At 47.6% G+C, this 19382-nt stretch overlaps 1 long non-coding RNA gene across 1 annotated transcript; it reads left to right on the plus strand.

Annotated features, from left to right (window-relative positions):
* Positions 1–657: 657 nt before the first annotated feature.
* LOC142785951 (uncharacterized) lies at positions 658–19143 on the plus strand. Its single transcript, XR_012888988.1, has 3 exons — positions 658–1066; positions 16801–16850; positions 18825–19143. It is a non-coding gene; the product is annotated as an uncharacterized LOC142785951 (long non-coding RNA).
* The last annotated feature ends 239 nt before the right edge of the window (positions 19144–19382 follow it).

A 19382-nucleotide genomic window follows, 5' to 3' on the forward strand; every position in this document is an offset into this window, starting at 1 on the left:
AAGTGAACTTCCAATTGGTTCAAGGGATACCATTAGTTAATTTCAGTTGCTCCAAATGGTGCAGTTAGTGAACCAATTTGGCCCTATTGAAATTGAGCACATCATCTTCAACCGTTTGGAAATTTGAAATGTTCCTGTTGGGAATAACATTGGCCCAATTGTAAACCGCTAGTAAGACTCATTGATATTTGCAAATGGTTCCAGTTGTTTTTTTCCAACTGGGCTTGCTTGCCATACTTCGTATTCGCTAACACACGTCTCTCATTTGCACTGCTTTGCCCTCAGCTGCGCCTAGAAATTCTTAAAAGATGAAGCACCTTGAGACCCCTTCATTCATAAACTGCCGCCGTCGTCTACAGTATATGTAGAGCAGGGACAAAACATGTGTGCATACAGCGCGCACTTATGGTGGAAGAATAGATCGTTCTCGGGCGCCTCGCCGCTCGCAAACAGCTGCATTGATCAACCCAGTACCTGAGATAACATAAGGGTGGTATAGGTGTTCTCTGATAGTGCCGCCAGGGCCCAGGGGTCGTTGATAAAGGCGCGTGCTCTGCGCAGTCTAAATGGTTGTATATTGGTGTTCTGTGGTCTCATCGGCGCCATGGACGAGAGCGCACGGAAGGCACTGCTCGCAGCAGCAAAGTGGCCACGCCCCAATTCCGTCCGCAATCTATGAGCTCGAGAAGCGACTGCAAAACAGCAACTCCGCCAAACCGATCCGGAGCTGAAAGCTAGGGAAGGCGCGGCTCGAAGGCAACGCCTACAACAAGCCGACTCGGCGACTAAGTGCGGGAAACAGTTGCGAAGCGACTGCGCCGTCAGCAAGCAAAAGTGCGAAAAGTCGCGGCGAAGTGCCTTAAATGGTTTCTCCTGGGCACAGGTGGCGCTGATGCATGGTTCAAGCACAATTTTCTCGACCGGTTCTTCGGCCACAGCTGCAAGGTGTGCGATTGCTTGTGGTCTGACAATGCCCTCGTGAAAATAGGCCACATTCGGTGCAATGGCGCCTGAAACAACGCCATCGCCGTGCTGCAGCAAAAGTTTGACGTAGATGACGCTCACAGTGAGTACCTCGTTTGATCAAAGCGCAAAGAATGCTTGGTGGTGGGCAGAGCCCTTCGTTCATTGTAACGCACGGCTACAACTACCCTCCCGAACTGTTCACCTACCCTTGCTCGACCCCGTGGAAGAGCGCTTGATTGCACCTGGACTACCTTTCATGGGCATCAGATGGTTAACCCATGGCAATGGTCAATATGGCATCAAGGAAGGACCAAACTGTCAATGTCTCCACTGACTTGCAACAAACGGTCCTGTGCCTATCACCCCTATGCATACCCGACTTTATGGTCTGTGGATGGCTCATCTACTATATGAAAGACGAATACAAGCTGCGACATGTTTAACAGAGGAAACACCCCACATGCAGTGGGGGTACTGCATCGGCCCCGTCTTTGCAAACTTTGATCTACAACCCATTTAAGAAGAACCACTCGACCTCGTCTTCACTGATCACAGAGCAATCATACTAGAGAAAAAACAGAAATTCAAGACTACACTGTCCTAAGCAATAAACATATAAACATTTATAGTCTATTCAATAATTTCACGGATAGTTCACGATCTGATACACAGTCCTTCGCCACGTCATCAGCATTCACTGGTGTATATGCGTGAATTTTTTCATAGCTTTTTCTATTGCTATCGTTTTGCTACACTCGACTGAATGAGTAACAGCTTGATTGTGTGGAACTGTCTTTGGTTTTTCCTGGGAGAAATATATATATATATATATATATATATATTGTTAAGGCGTTTAATAGCCGGTCCACAGCGAGCAAGAACAATGGCGACAGTAACGGCCAAGCACGGGCTCTCAGTGCGAGCGGCGTCCTTGTTGGGTAGCCCCACTAGAAGGTACTCAAGAGTTCGACCCATTTCATAGTTCGGAGGCTTCGCTACAATTACCCCGGGGTCGAAGAGGGAGCCGCCTGGCGACCTAACAGCTTGTTATTATGAGCGGGTCATAATAAGCCTTCAGGCGCTCCACGTTGACGATGTCTCGCCCACGGCGGCGCATGTCCGAAGATTGTTCAACGGGTTCGATCAGATAGTTGACGGGTGAGGTGCGCTCGATGACATGGTAGGGGCCTTCGTATTTGGGACGTAGTTTGGAAGAGAGGCCAGCGGCAGAGGTCGGGATCGAGAGCCATACAAGCGCACCAGGAAGGAACGTGGGCTCAGAAGTGGTGCTGGCATCACGGGTACTCTTCTGGCGCTCTTGCTCTTGCGTCGTAAAAGTCTTGGCAAGCTCACGACACTCTTCAGCAAGCCTGGCTGTCTCGGAAATAGGTGTACACTCAGATGGATCCGGCGTGTACGGGAGTATCGTGTCCATGGTGTGCGACGGGTGCCTTCCGTACAGCAAGTAGAAAGGTGAAAAACCAGTCGTGCTCTGAGGGGCGGTGTTGTAGGCGTAGGTGACGAAGGGCAATATATTATCCCAATTAGTGTGGTTGGCAGCGACGTACATAGAAAGCATGTCGCCGAGGGTGCGGTTAAAGCGTTCGGTGAGGCCATTCGTCTGTGGGTGGTAAGCAGTAGTTTTGCGGTGGACAGAATGGCACTCTGTCAGAATGGCTTCGACGACTTCCGACAAGAAGACACGGCCTCGATCGCTGAGAAGCTCTTGGGGTGGTCCGTGGCGCAGTATGAATCGATGCAGCAGGAAGGACGCAACATCGCGCGCAGTAGCCGCAGGGAGAGCGGCAGTTTCGGCGTATCGCGTTAAATGGTCAACGGCAACGATGGCCCAGCGGTTACCAGCCGACGTCAGAGGAAGTGGTCCATACAAATCGATACCTACACGCCCAAAGGGACGGTCAGGGCAAGGTAACGGTTGTAGACTGGCGTGCGACATGTGAGCTGACGGTTTACGGCGTTGGCAAGTGAGGCAAGAGCGAACGAACTGCTGCACATAGCGGTACATCCCGCGCCAGAAGTAGCGTTGTCGAATGCGATGGTAGGTTTTGAATACCCCAGAGTGCGCGCATTGCGGATCAGAATGGAAGGATTCACATATCTCTGACCGCAGACTGCGGGGTATCACGAGTAACCACTGCCGGCCGTCGGCGTCGTAATTGCGTCGGTGTAGAAGGCCGTCACGAATGGCGAAATGGCGAGCTTGACGACGCAATGCACGCGTGGATGGCGTTGCGGATGGATCAGAGAGCAAGTCGATCAGCGGGCCGATCCAATTATCCTTTCGCTGTTCAGTAGCGATTATGTCAACGTCAATGGCAGAAACAGCAGCCGAGGATACTGAGCAGAGCACATCACCTTCAGGCAGAGGGGAGCGCGAGAGGGCGTCGGCATCAGCATGCTGGCGTCCATTGCGGTACAGCACGCGGATGTCGTAGTCTTGTAAACGAAGAGCCCAACGGGCGAGACGGCCTGAGGGATCCTTCAATGATGAAAGCCAGCATAGTGCATGATGGTCGGTGACGACATCGAATGGGCGACCATACAAATACGGTCGAAACTTTGTAAGAGCCCAGACGATCGCCAGGCACTCTTTTTCCGTGACGGTGTAGTTTGTCTCAGCTCTCGTGAGCGTACGGCTTGCATATGCTACGACATATTCAGGGAATCCGGGTTTGCGCTGCGCCAGGACAGCGCCGAGGCCTACACCGCTGGCGTCTGTGTGCACCTCCGTCGGGGCCGTAGGGTCGTAGTGGCGTAGAATGGGAGGAGATGTCAACACATGGCGGAGATTCGCGAACGCGTCGTCGCACTCAGACGACCACGAATTGAGGGACCCGTTACTTCCAAGGAGCTTCGTCAGCGGTGATATGATCGTGGCAAAGTTTCGTATGAAGCGTCGGAAGTACGAGCACAGGCCCACGAAACTACGCAGTTCTTTGACGGACGCAGGTTTGGGGAATTCGGCCACGGCCCGAAGCTTGGCTGGGTCAGGAAGAATGCCATCCTTGGACACGACGTACCCAAGGATGGTGAGTTGCCGTGCTGCAAAGCGGCACTTCTTCAGATTTAGTTGCAAGCCGGCATTGCTGACACGTGCAAAAACTTCTTTCAGACGTTGGAGGTGCGTAGAGAAATCTGGAGCGAACACCACAACGTCATCGAGGTAACACAAGCACGTGTGCCATTTCAAGTTGCGAAGAACGGTGTCCATCATGCGCTCAAAGGTCGCAGGTGCATTACATAGACCAAACGGCATGACGTTGAATTCGTACAAGCCGTCGGGTGTGATGAACGCAGTCTTCGGTCGAGCGTCATCAGCCATGGGTACTTGCCAGTACCCCGAGCGCAGATCGAGAGAAGAAAAAAATTCGGCTCCGTGAAGGCTGTCAATTGCGTCATCGATGCGCGGCAGTGGGTAAACATCCTTGCGAGTGATCTTATTGAGCCGTCTGTAGTCTACACAGAACCGCGCAGAACCATCTTTCTTCGCAACAAGAACAACAGGAGACGCCCATGGACTGTCCGAGGGCCGAATAACGTCGCGTCTGAGCATATCATCAACCTGCTCGTTAATTTCCCGACGTTCAGCAGGCGACACGCGGTAGGGACGTTGCCGTAATGGTGGATGGGCACCAGTGTCGATACGGTGCGTAACAGCGGACGCACGACCGAGAGAACTTCGCCCGACATCGAAAGAAGAACGATATTCTCGCAACAGGTTCAGAAGCTGGGAACGCTGTACCGACGTGAGGTTGTCATCGATGCAAGGGCCAAATACATCAGGAGATGACGAATCAGAAGTGGAAACAGCACTGATGGTACGCAAATTGGGACAACGCGAGTCATCAGGTACGTCCAGGACTTGTGCGTTATCCACTGGTTCCACTCTGCCGAGACATTCCCCTCGAACCAAGGTAACAGTGTACGGGGATGGGTTGGTCACGAAAATAGAGGCGTTGCCCTGGGTGATTTGCACGGTCGCGAAAGGTACTAGCAACCCTTTCCTTCGGCAAACACGGTCGGATGGCGAAACGAGTGCAATTGTGTCGGAGAGTCCAGCGCAGTAGACAGATACACCCATCGTGGAGCTTGGAGGCACTATGGTATCGTCTTTCACGAGAATCTTGCTCACTTTCGAAGAACTGTCTTCCGGCGTCAAATGCGAGAAGGGGGAGAGTTCAATTTCGGCGGCGGCACAATTGATGACGGCGTCGTTGCGGGAGAGAAAATCCCACCCCAGGATGACGTCATGAGAGCATGCGGGAATGATGATGAATTGGGCGACATACAGAACGTCCTGAACGACAACGCGAGCTGTGCACCCTGCTGTAGGATGGATACGATGCAAACCGGCGGTACGAAGGGACAATCCAGAAATTGGCGTCGTCACTTTACGAAGCAAGCGGCAAAATTTTTCGTCCATAACAGATACTGCAGCTCCTGTGTCAATAAGAGCAGATGCTTGAACACCGTCCACAAGCACGTCAATGACATTAGATGGGCGGCTCTGAGGGCTTTCACAATGCGATAGCATCGCAGTCCTTGCCTCGGGGACTGCGACGACTAGTTTTCCCGCTCGTGAGCAGCTGAACTTGGCCGCATGGGGGACGGGGAACGACGTCGTGGAGATGGTGACCTACGAGAAGATGAAGCTAGGCGAGTTGGCGGTGGCATAGACGGCGTTTCCTGGTGATAGGTACGCCTAATCTGGCCAGCAACAGGCGACGAGATATGGGGCGTCTGTACGCGAGTGCAATAACGTGCTACGTGGCCGGCGTAACCGCAGGCAAAGCAAATGGGCCGGTTGTCGGATGTGCGCCATCGGTTCGCCGGGGTAGGTCTTGTCCATGACGCAAGAGCCGATGGACGGAACGGTGGCTGGAAAGGCTGCATGGGGTGCTGGAGCTGAGTCTGAGAGGTCACGTCAACATACGTAGCCGGCATACCCGCTGCAAAGGATGGAGGTCGTGCGGCAGCTTCGGCGTAAGTCAGTGGGGCGGGCGCTTGAACGACTGGAGGCGGCCTGGCGACCACTTGGGCGTAACTTGGGGGTACAGGAGCCGGAAGCTGTTGTGGGTGGTACGCAGGCATAACCTCCGCTATTTCCTGCTCAATCGCTCGGCGGATGGGGGGGAAAATGGTAGTGGCCGATTGTTGAGCAGCCGGTGGGTGGGCGAAGGGCAGGAGAGAGAACTGCCGTGCGATTTCCTCACGTATGAAGGACTTGAGGTCTGCCAGCAGTGCCACCTGGTCACAGCTCGCCTCCAAGCCTGCAAGCCCTGCATCTCGTGGTGTGGAGCGACGGGTCATCGAACGCTGCCGGCGGAGCTCCTCGTAGCTCTGGCACAGCGTGATGACCTCAGCTACTGTGCCTGGGTTTTTGGCCAGCAGCATCGTGAAGGCATCATCGGCAATGCCCTTCATGACGTTCCGGATCTTGTCTGATTCGGACATGCTGTCGTTGCATTTCTTGCATAGGTCCAAGACGTCTTCAATGTAGCTGGTGAATGATTCACCGGCCTGCTGAGCGCGTTCGCGTAAGCGCTGCTCGGCTTGCAGCTTACGAACGGCAGGGCGGCCAAAAACGTTGGTGATAGCGGTCTTAAAATCGGGCCAGGTTGCGAAATCAGACGCGTGGTTGTTATACCACATGCCGGCCACACCCGCGAGGTAGAAAACCAGGTTGCCGAGTTTACCTGCCTCGTCCCAATGATTGGGGACGCTGACGCGTTCGTACATGACGAGCCAGTCCTCGACGTCGGTGCCATCCGCGCCGGTGAAGACAGGTGGGTCGCGGATGCGGGGGACACCGGAACATGGCGTCGGCGCAGGAGGAAGCGTTTGCTGGGCGGCGTCTTGTTGCATGGTTGAAGGCACGGTACGGGATCTAAGCTCCAAGGGCATCGAATGTGAACCGAAGATGTTTGAAGGGCACAGCACTCTCCACCAAAATGTTAAGGCGTTTAATAGCCGGTCCACAGCGAGCAAGAACAATGGCGACAGTAACGGCCAAGCACGGGCTCTCAGTGCGAGCGGCGTCCTTGTTGGGTAGCCCCACTAGAAGGTACTCAAGAGTTCGACCCATTTCATAGTTCGGAGGCTTCGCTACAATATATATATATATGCGGGTTTTAGTGTTAGCAATGTCCTTGACTGATTGATTTGTTACTGTACTCGGGGTCCAAAAGCGTCGAAATCAGCGGCTCAGGAGCGTGACATCAGAATAGCTGTGGCAATATGCTGAGGGTCATCTTATATGGCCATGGTTGTGCTAGAGCATGCACAAGGCATTGGATAAAGAAAACATAGCTAACGAAAGAACTTATACAGGCGTGATCAAAGGTTTGACGATAGGCATGTCGTTGGAGGAACTGCAGGCAGGAAGACCACGTAGCGGGCTCACATTGGCGAAATATGTGAAGAGGCGTCTGTAAAATCCAAAGATTTCTATCGTGGATAACCGGGCTTAAAGGAATAATGCGCCTGGAGATGAAGAGCAGAGCGTCTCGACGCTGCCGTTTATTGTGGCGCAGAACTAAGCAAGAACCACATGCCACGTGCCCTTCCTCGTTGTTCTCTTCCTCTCGTGCGCGCAATGTCCACTGTATTTAACACTTCCGACCCAGGAATTACTGCGGGCACATTTCTAGGAAACACAAATGTTGAATAGGCCGTGTTACAACTTTGCCCTGGTTTTAGGCGACATGCACGCACAATGCCGTCGTTTCCCGTAATGTTTTTCAGAACACATGCGAGTTTCCAGCACAACTTGGGCACAGCATCATCGCGCACCATCACTACATTGCCTTCCTCAACACTAGTAATGTCCACCACTGGCCTATTATAAGCGCTTCTAAAGAGTAATAAATGTTCCTTATACCAGCGATTCCAGAAGTTTTTTGTAGCTTTTGTCGCTGTATCCAAGTTCTAAGCAGCTCGGTATGAGAGCTGGACACCACGGCTGTAGTTTGCAGTCTGGAAGTGCCGCCAATCACTTGCCATGTAAGAAATGGGCAGGTGTTAAGACTTCTGGCTCTTCTGGTGCAGGGTACGAGTACATCAGCGGTCTACTATTTGTGATCGCTTTAATTTCTGCTAGGACTGTGCTCAGAAGAGACCTTCCTAGAGCTTTTGTCAAGTTGTCTTTCACCGACCTCACCATATGCTTTCAAAAGCTGCCTCACCAAGGAGCACAGTCAGCAGAGAATTTTCAGGTGATGCTATGAGCAGACTGATAATCGCCAACCTCACTTCCCATAATAGTGTCATACACAGCACGGACTTTGCAAGAAACACGTTTCAAGCACAAAGCATTGTCAGAGTAAATCACTAAAGGGAATTCACGACGTGCAGTGAAACGCCAAAAAGCTTTCAAGAAGCTGCCTGCTGTTGAGTGTTGAACAAGCTGTACAAGAATGGCGCATACTACCACGCAAGTGAATAGTACTATGTATGATTTATATGTTGGCTCACTTTTCAAGCACACTGGTCCAATAAAATCTACCCCAGTAATGTTAAACGATTTGGCCAATCGCCTTAAGCAGCTGCGTTGGCAAAGTCATGGAAAGGATGGTATTGTCGGGATTAGAGTGGCTCTTAGAGAGCAATAATCGCTTTCCTGCGTTCATGAATGGCTTTAGGAGAGGCCGATCAGCTATTGACGGGGTCATCAACTTGGTCTCCGATGTTGAACAGGGAAGATGTCGAGGCAGATTAGTGGCTGCTGTTTTTCTTGACATTAAAGGCGCCTACGAGAATGTCTTACATTATGCCATCCTTGATGCGCTTGAGGATCTTGAAATCGGTGGACGACTGTATGCTTAGATTGTGAGCTACCTTAGCGACCGTACCGTGTATATGTCAACAAGCGATGGAGATACAGACCATTATAACATTCACCGTGGTGTTCCCCAAGGGAGTGTTCTCAGTCCAACACTTTTTAACATCACCTTGATTGAACTTGCTACTGAACTTCCTGACACGGTGAAGGTGAGCACATATGCGGACGACATCTGCATCTGGGCTTCTGGAGCTACGCGCCCCCAACTGCGTGCTCGGCTGCAACGTGCAGTGACCATCACATCAAGGTACCTACGTCGTCAGGGTCTCGCGCTGTGAACTGAAAAATGCGCAGTGCTTGCATTTACATGAAAACAAATGACAAGATACCCACTAACTGTGAATAGAACAGAAATTCGTGCTGTTGCGCAACACAAATTCCTGGGTGTTATCCTCGACCGGAATCTATCGTGGTCAAAACACGTCACAGCCTTGAAGTCAAAGCTCAAGAGTTTTGTCCACGTTCCTCGGGTCATGGCCGGCGCAAGATGGGGCCCTTTGGAGGCAGCTCTCCTGCAACTGTACCATTCTTTATTCGTAGGGTACTTACGATACAGCATGCACGTGCTTTCAAACATGAACCCCAGTTGTGCGAGCACGCTAGAAAGCATTCAAGCTCAAGGGTTGCGCACATGTTTGGGCTTACCTCAATGCACATCAACCAAGGAAACTCTCGCCGAAGTTCGGGCTTGTCCAATCAAAGTATATGTACTCTGCGAGCCTCTTCGAGTCCACCTTCGCCTGTTGACTCGACACCGGCAACATCCCCTATCAGCGCTCCCTGCCAGCCACCGAGACTGTAGTTATTCAAGAGCTATATTGCGGCTCGAGAATATCATACCGCCAAGATTCTCTCCCCCACGTGTTCCTGAGAAACCTCCGTGGCTCTTGCCTAGACCACTTGTCATACTTCAGATTCCTGGGATTATGAAGAAGTCCCTTGTATCATCGATCGGCCTAAAGCAACTTTCGCTGCTGCACATTTATACTATGTACGACGGTGTGGCGCACGTATATACTCATGGATCTACCATGTCGCGTACCTCCGCCACAGCCTTTGTCATCCAGCAGATGAAGATAGCTCGATGTTTCAAGATAGATCACAAGACCACTTCAACAGCCGCGGAACTTGTTGCTATTCGGGAGGCAATATGTTTCATGTCGACAGAACCCGCTCGTAAGTGGACGATACTGTGCGATGCCAAAGCTGCTCTTCAAACCATCGATGGCTTCATGAGACAAGGTCCATATCATACTTTATCGATTGAAATTGCAGAGCTTCTGGGCGTTGCTACAAAAAAATGGACATCATGTAACATTTCAATGGATACCTGCTCATTGTGGCATAATGGGCAATGAAGAGGCGGACGCTGAAGCTAAGAGAGCTTTAAATAGTGCCCCTGTAGTGTGCATCGCATTTTATTGAGAAGATACTAACATCCTACTTCGACGCGTAATGCGCAACTCCATCTTAGAGCACTGGCAGAAACCAGAACACCAGCACAAGCGGTTGCACAAATGGGACCCGGAAATGAAGTTCCGTAAGCCTCACAATTTAAAGCAAAGCATCTCATGCATTATCCACCGCATTCGCCTCGGTGTGGCTTACACGAGACGTTACACCCACTTAATTGGCTGTAATGACATACGTCCAATTGTGGTCACTGTCGGTTGCCAGAAACACTCGAACATATATTTTGCGACTGTCCAGCATATGCAAGCGAACGTCAGCAACTGATATCTTCGATTGGCCGATATATTAGTCGACCATTAACCGATGAGGTTGTGTTAGGTCCTTGGCCCGACGCCAGCAGCACACATGTGGTCATAGGAGCCGTCATCGCTTTCATAGAAGCCACTGTACCGGATGCCTGTCTGTAGAGTAACCCAGCCTAATAAGAACATATCATCTGTCTACCTTACCCACGTCATTCATCACTCTTTCACTCCCCAGTCATCCTTACCCAATGTAGAGTAGCAGGCCAGAGCAAACTATAGCTCAGGCGGACCTCTCTACCTTTCTGTAAATAAATTCTCTCTTTCTCTCTCTCTTGGACACATTCACTCAGTCAGCAAGTAGCGCCGCCATAGGGGCTGTCGCAGCAGGGGTTACCCTTAATCGGGTGCACCAGGTACACCGCTCGATCACTCTTTTCACACACTGCTTCGCCTTCGTCACCTAGAAGCGCTCTCAGAGTTCTACGATGGTTGCTGCGACTCCTATGTGAAGAAGTCTCTGGTGTAAGCCGGTTGTGATTAGTTCAGTGGTGATGTAGTCACCGGGAAGCAGAATTGGGTGTTTGATGCCTTTGTGGTGTACGATGTTCTGAAGTCTTGTTCGAATTCGCAGCAAGCCATCCTCGTTGGCAGGAGTTGGGTACAAATCCCGAATTGTCGACGCGTTGGGTTGATCTCGTCCTGCGTGGAGGACTGTTAATTCAAGGCCAAATCAATGTTTTGGGTAACAGCGTCTACTTCCACATTCTCTGTCGCATCGTCTTCAACATCAATCGGATGGTGGTCAAGTGTTTGAATCATTCTTCGTCTTTTGCCAACTAATCTGGTCTTTGCCACCAATTCTTCTTGTCAGAAAGCGACTTTATTGACGTGCCTCGGGAAACTATGACCACAGGATTTTCTTTCCAAGTGTAGCGAAGTCGTTTGACCGCTTCCATACAGTAATCGTGCAGGTCTTTTTGCAGAACCTTCAAAGGCGTGGACAGTTTGTGTTTTTGATTGCGCAACTCAATGGTTACACTGAGAGCATCGTAGACTGTTTCATCGTGAGAGGATGGTACATCTGCATTAGTGTTCTCATCGTGAGAGGATGGTACATCTGCATTAGTGGTTCCTAAACTTTCTGGCTGCCATAACTTCCTCAGTTCAGAGCCTGCACGTTCCTGCATATGTTCATCGTTCATACAGTAATTCGTCCGAAGTACACAAACATTTGCATTTGTGTGTGGATGAATGGTTTCAGTGTGGACAGCAGAAATGCGAATACTGGAAGCGAGGAGGGGACGGTGCAAAAATTGAGAATTCGGACCCCGAGTCAAAGGAACATCACCTACGTCAGGAGCGGGAATATTGCCGCGTTCCTTTCCTCAAGTTTTCTTATCACTTCATTACACTACGTTCAGCGCAAACCATGCCTACAATGTTCGAGAAGCTTCGAGGCTTTAGTAAATCATTTTGCTAAGATTACGCCCACTTCGGGAACGTCACAGATTATTCGGGAACCTACGTCGCCGCTGGCGATAACACTAGAATATTCGGTGGCAAGGGTATAAATGCCAACACAGTTCGCTGCTTGTCAGTTAATCGACGGCCGATGCTCTGCTCACCGCTACCAGTGTCTTGCTGTAATTTGATTTTCCTTTTACGTGGCCACAAGTTCGGCTCAAATAAACAGTTTATTAGTCGACCTGCAGTCTTCTCCCTTTGTCCTCTTCACGACCCCGTGACAATATATGCGATGACGCCGTGCCCAGTTTACTTATGAAGATTGTGCTTGTGAAGCCACTCGTTACCGTCAAGCATGCTTATCCGCGGCTGTGTCCAAGTGAAAGAAATGCGAGTTGCAATGTTTGGCTAGTTTCATTGGAGCGGTATCAAGAGAATGTTTTTCGACGAAGTTGTGTGTGCAGTTGCTTGCTTGTTGTGGGCCCGGACATGACCACAGCAACTGTGTCACCTCCACTCATGTAATAGCGCCACTAAAGGGGCATGTGGTTCTATGCATGGTATAGTAGTGTTGCGAGCAGTGGGTGGTGTAATGGACCTTAGTTCAAGCATGATTGGCATCCAGTATTTTATAATGTATGCATTGTAGACACCTCTGGTAATCCTTTGCCATGCGAATGCTGCCGGCACACAGTTTATATTGTACATTGCCTGATACTGCAAACAAGAAGGCTTTGTCACCTTTCGTTTTGGTGGAAATTGAATTATAATTAAAGGGCTTACTATCTACTGTGTCTATATTCAGGGTGCACCACAGTTTCTTACAAACTGACTTGGCACAAGACAAGAAGAATTCAAGAGCCTGCGTTGCAACTAAATTGATCTTGGAGAGGGGTGAAGCCAACTGAGCTTCATCCCCTGACTCAGTTTGTCTCGTCTGTGAGATTGCGCCATTGCTGCTTCAGTCTGATTACAACTTCGACTATTGACTACGGTACTCACCGTACTACACCTGGTGTGTTGTATCATCCAATTATTTCAGCGTCTGGGTGCTGTCGTGTCACTGGCCGAAAATGCCATGAGCGACGGCTGTGGATTTGTTCCCCCTCAGCCACCTGAACAGGCGTAGCTGCCTCTTGTGGCACAAGTTGTTAAATGCTTGTTTATTGATAGGTATTACTTCACATTGCCAGACTCTTCGTTTCATCATCAATCCAATGCATTGGCTTGTGCCAATATCGGTAGAATAACAGTGCAGCACAATATAGTTTTGCAGTAGAGCTGTTATAGCTAAGTTACCACCGGATTTCTCTGCACATAGAGTGAGTGTGTAGGCTAAAAAACACGATAGTGTTTAACGGCAAGAAGTGTCAAAATGACTGAATAATCGCCATTGCTTCACAGTGACGTTGTGTACTGGCTGCGTAGGCACGTTAAGTTCATTGCATTTTGGCTATGTAAACGATAGGTCGAGCATTGTGTGGACTAACGAAAAACAGCGTGCCTACAAAGAACGATGGCACAAGAAGAAGCCGCAACGGGCGCAAATGAGGCTGGTGACACTGTGTCCGTGCCGGCCGATACTTCGGGTCTACCATGTATTCTGACACTGAAGGAAGAAGAGTGATGTCTGTGAAACAAGTTTCACAATTCATGAGATATGAATGGGTGCACTGATGGCGGGAGAGCAGCCTGGATGCCAATTGAACCATTGGGAGTGTGGAATACTTCGAGACCGGAAATGCTAGCTGGCAACATGAACGCGATCCCGCCAACTTTCATCACTTCTTGGGCGCAATGGCTATGTTCCAAAGGGAGTTTGTGGTGTACCAATTTGGCATCGCGTGTAGTCAGTATGACTCTTGATAGTATCTGCGGGACCCAAGCAAGATTATAGCCACGTTGCTCAGCGTGAGCGTGCATCAGTGTTGACACAATCTGTGTCGTTGAAAAAGGGTGAGTGGCATGTGGTACTTGTCAATATGCATCGGTGAAGGGCAATACTTGATATGTGTCCCTGTTAACTCGAATGTTGCAAACTCATTCCTGTTCTAAAAGGAAAGATAGCAGATCAATATTGCAAAACTACTATTCTGTTTGCATTCTTCTGTTTTGAAAGGTTGTTAAAAAACTAATTGAAATATTGGTAACTAAATGCTTTACTGTAATTTTAATATGTCAATTTGTTTCCACGTTGAATATTCCACAAAGCTGGCAGTCGTTCATCTTGCTAAAAAACTACAAAAATGAATTAGCGAAGGATTTCTCATGGCCTCAGTTTTGTTGCTTTGAAGTAGGTATTTGATAGCATTAATGATACTATCCTATTATCTATGCTCAAAGCTATTGAGACTTATGATCCTGCTCTTTTACTACAAGAAAGCCACTTATATAACATAGCTCAGCTTGGCTCTATCTGCAGTATTTATTTTCATCATCAAACCACTAGCATTACTTCATGTCAGGGTGCATCCAGGGGCTACTTCTGTTTTTGATTTGTGTTAATGATTTACCCAATTGTTTCTATCTAATTTATTCTGTGTGCTGATGATAACAGTGCATGTACCTGTTTTGAAATATCTCATCTCTTATTAATAGTCAAAATGCAAGTTTAGAACCTATTTGTTGGTGATATGTAACAGGTGCCTAGTCAGAATTTTTTTCGGGGGGAGGGGGCAACACCTTGATTTGAAGTAGCGGCTGGGCAGGGAGATGTGGTGGTCAAGTGTCATTTTGTGCCCTGTATGCCATGGCTGAAAACTGCTCAAAAAAAAAAGTCGGGTGGAGGGAGCACGGGTTCAATGTGCCACCCTCTAGCTACGCCACTGGCCTCTAATATTAAGACATTGTATACTACAGCTACCAAATGCGAGTAAGCACTACTATAAGTGCTGCCAAATATACCAAATCCTAAAGCAAAACTTAGCATTAAATTTACATTTCGATTTTGGTCTCTCCTGTTTTTGTGAGTTTATTTTTTTTCTTGGCATTTACTTGATTCTAATTTCATATATCAATATCGTATTGCTCATATATATGATGGAGAAGCAGCCTACAGTCTTAATTAAAACACATGCTTTTCATGTGCAGGATTAGGAATGTCTTTTCTGCCCAGTAACCTCCAAGCTATGGTATAATATGTTGATGAAGCATTACAGTCATCATATTGGAACATTTAGGTTGTCAAGAACAAGGCAATCAGAACAAATACTTGTAGTTCACACTTCTTTAGTCTATATATCAGTAACATCCTTACCATTCCCAGGCAAGAAAATATCTGTGGTATTTTCTCTGCAGATTTGTGAATACTGAGTGATGAGCGATCACATTTACGCACTATAACCACATGATTTATAGTATCAGCAGATTAATGTTAAATAATTTTTTTCTCAAGAATCCGTGCCACTAATGGTAAACAGATTGTACAATCATCTCTATTTCTACATGGAACACTCTTCCACTCTGATGAGAACTGCAAGATTTTTCTACCGACCTAAACACTAATGTAGTGTATGCTTTGAAGAGATGAGAAGTCTTTTTGTACCTTTTTCTTTGATATTTTTCTTTCAAATGTAGACTGTTCTATCTTTTCTTTTGCTCCATCGTGCACTTTTTCTCGGTACTATGTGATGCATAAGAATTGTGCTGTTCTATGTAATCAATTATATGCTTCATTTTTTTTGACACCTTTTCATTTTGCTGCCTGAATGCTCCTTTATTTCATGCTAACAGTTGCTTCGAGTTGTTAAAGGGACACTAAAGGGCAATATTAAGTTGAGCTACATTGAAAAATTAGGTTTTTGCGATAACTATTTTATAATACCTGTTGAGAACAAAGCATTTGTAACCAATGAAACAACAATACAGAAATTAAAGTAGCACCTGTGTGTACTTCAATAAATTACATCAGATTACTGAATGGCTTATTGATAAAAAGTCAATTACATAAATATTTATAAGTAAACTATTAGTAAGTCATAGCTATTGCTTCATATTATGACCGTGGAACTCTTGGACACCTCTGATTCACAGAACTAGGAAGCTAAAGTGGTAATGTCAAGTTTTTTACTCATCGTAGGATTAGAGTAAAATGGTAGTGCTAGGCACTTTTGATGGCTGTTCTCAATTCACGAAAACTGTTCAATGGCTCCCAGAAAGCAGCAGTATACTTTATTGTAGGTAAAGCATCAATCTAACAGAACTCAATATTTTCTTTTAGAGTACCTTTAACTATTATAACCAGTTCTGAGCACTAGGTCTTTGGCTATGAGACCTCCTTCTGTAATTGCTACATAAGTGGTAACTATTTTATTGATAAAATTTTGATAGTTATGCTTATAGGGCCATTTAGAGAGTACTGTGCACCCGAGGCCGCTTTTCTGATCTGATTACTAACAGTAGACAGTGCATTTTTTCACTACATTTTATAAAGCCTTAGATCACATAAGAGCCGGGTATAGCTAATTGATTGATATGTGGGGTTTAACGTCCCAAAACCACCATATGATTATGAGAGACACCGTAGTGGAGGGCTCCGGAAATTTCGACCATCTGGGGTTCTTTAACGTGCACCCAAATCTGAGCACACGGGCCTACAATATTTCCGCCTCCATCGGAAATGCAGCCGCCACAGCTGGGATTCGAACCCGCGACCTGCTGGTCAGCAGCCGAGTACCTTAGTCACTAGACCACCGCGGCGGGGCCAGGGTATAGCTAATACTAACAATCTGTGTTCTCTTGTTGGAATGGGTGAATAGTATTTTACTCCTCTGTTTCGATTCTCTTCGGCAGCATCAACAGTGCTTGGTGAGAAAGGTGGTACACATGGAAAGAAGGAAAGGGTAAGGCTCCGGTTGTATTTTAGGTAAAAACAAAGGCTAGTTTTGTCTTTTTTTATGGCAAACATCACAATGTATGTGCAAAAAAGTAAGGGACATTGAAAAAATAACACGGGTCACTTTGTTTCCCGGTGTGCTATCTTTGCCTGGTTTTATATAAGCGTTGTTGCCTACCAAGCAAAAGGGGGTTTAAATATCAAATTTGGGTCAAGATAATGCTCTCTTTACAGCTGGTATGCCACAAGTACTTTATTGGTATATTGTTTTGAATCTCGTGTTTTTGGGAGACGACAAGAGAATAGACTTGCATGACACTTTGATGTTCTTCCTTGCTCTCTGACTGTAGTTAAAAAAGTACCGACACGAAATTTTGTTGGTATAGTTGGCATGATCGATTCGCCTGAACATGCACATATCATTGAGGGCGCTTAAATTATTTGAGACTGTTTGCATTACTGCTAAATTAACGTTAAGTTTGAAAGCAAATTCGTATGTTTGCTAGTCATAGTAACATTTCTTAATCATTTTAGTGTACTACATCATGTCTTGCCCACACTGACTTTATAGGGACAGTTTCTTTTTTTAAAGGGCCAGTAAACAACTCTCAAGTCAAAAAATTGTTATAAAGAAAAATATGCGCACTTTTGCTGTGAGAACATGCTGCGGCAAATGTTTTTAGAATGTGGGCTATGATAAGGAAGCTACGGGAGTTAGAACATTCTTTTCAGCGGGTTTCGAAATTCCGAGCGGCCTCACCACCCTCCTCTGCCATAGGGAGAGGCGTAGCCCATTGTCGTGACTCCACCCACTTCCGCAACATGACACTATGTCAGCGATACGTCATCGGCGCGCGACCAACGACCAAGCAGAGCATGTCCGATTTCAGTACATGTCATAGCGGCGTGGAGAGTAAACACAGTTCGAAGGGCACCTCTCCCCTTGCGGTAAAGTAGTGAGGTGCCTCTTCATCTCAGAGGCTTTTTGTTCCGGCAACACTGATTTTCCGAGAAGTCTGAATCCCTACAAAATGACAGAGGGAGGGCAGCCCAGGAAAATGAAGATGCGGACTGCATGAAAAAAAATTCATCACCGCAGAGCCAAGGTGCTGTTCCGTAGGGCAAAAGGCCAGTCAACGAGCTCAGTGGTATGAAAAGCTGCCCATGAGCAAGCTTCCGTCACTTTACTGATGAGGAAGATTGGTGAGGCCAAGGAAATAGGCACAGCATTGTTTTTTAATGAGGAGAGTCTGCACGGTGCCTAGTGCTGTAATATTTGGAAAATGTGATCGCTGCGGTCTACTGTACGAGCTGGCGAGCTTGTTTGCAGGGTGTTTGAAAAAAAGTCGGAGCCTGTTTACTGGCCCTTCAACCACACATGCTTAATGTCCTCAACAAGTAGCATTCATTGATCTCTCTTGAAAGAATGCTTGAAGAACAATCGATGTTTGTTGCCCCCTTTTCTACTTTTTTTTGCTTCCCACTCCTGCAATGGTCTTGCTGAGCCTGCAGTAACTGCAAATAAAAACGAATTGCAAAACCATGTGCACTGTTATATTCGCACCCATATTTGTACAGCCGAATGTGTGCCGAAATGCCATCCTTGAGTACTAAGTTATCCTGGTAAAACTTACAAAGTAAAGTTAAGAGCAAAAATGATTTTGCATGTAGTGTATACACAGGTGTTGGAAAACCTTTTTGTAGTTGCCGTGTTTACCCACAGATTCGTGATGTTTTTTGCCAAGAGAATGATCTTCATAAAATTTTCTCTCATTTTTTTCGGTGTGTTTTTTCATAAGAGCACAATTTACCAAATCCTGTTGCAATTTTTATATATTGCAGTACTTCAAGATTCCTGCAGGATTTGCACTTTAAAGCTGCAGTGTTACTAAGAAACATGGTTCTGTAAAATTGTCGTTTACTTTGATTCCTTCGCACCCAAGTAGTGAAGTAAACCACAAACCTTTTTTACTCATTCTAGGTAAAGCTGTCTACAGTAGCCGAGACACTGGGTCCACAACAGCCAACTGTGCTCTACGCGATCACGGAATCCGTGCCTCTAAGTCACGATGCCGACCATACCCAGAAGAGAATTGTGTGCAGATGCAACATTATTTCGCGAAAAAGGTCTCGTGCCACAATGTGTCCAATGCGTCGCACGATGCGCAACGCATCTTCATGGAGGCCGCTGCAAGATCTAGGTCCACACAAGCGTAAGTTTATTGGTGGTAGTTGCCTATAAGAATTTAGGCAGTCCCCCCCCCCCCCCCCCTTTTTTTTACCCATGTAGAAATACAAGTCTGTCCTACTCTTATTGCCAGAGCAACACAGAAAGTGTGCCTCAATTCTGATGGTGACACAGACGATAGCCAGGGAGACACAGGCTACGTGGCTTGATCACAAGGACAACACAGGACATCACCAGCGTGAAGTGAGTGGAGTGTGTGCGCGCATTTCTGGGAGGGTCAACACTCATTTTCCTGCTGTGCTGCTAGTCCCGATGATGATGTTCGCACACCTTCCTTTGTATCATGCCAGT

Source organism: Rhipicephalus microplus, chromosome 2 (assembly GCF_043290135.1).
Source record: "Rhipicephalus microplus isolate Deutch F79 chromosome 2, USDA_Rmic, whole genome shotgun sequence".
Lineage (NCBI taxonomy): Eukaryota > Metazoa > Arthropoda > Arachnida > Ixodida > Ixodidae > Rhipicephalus > Rhipicephalus microplus.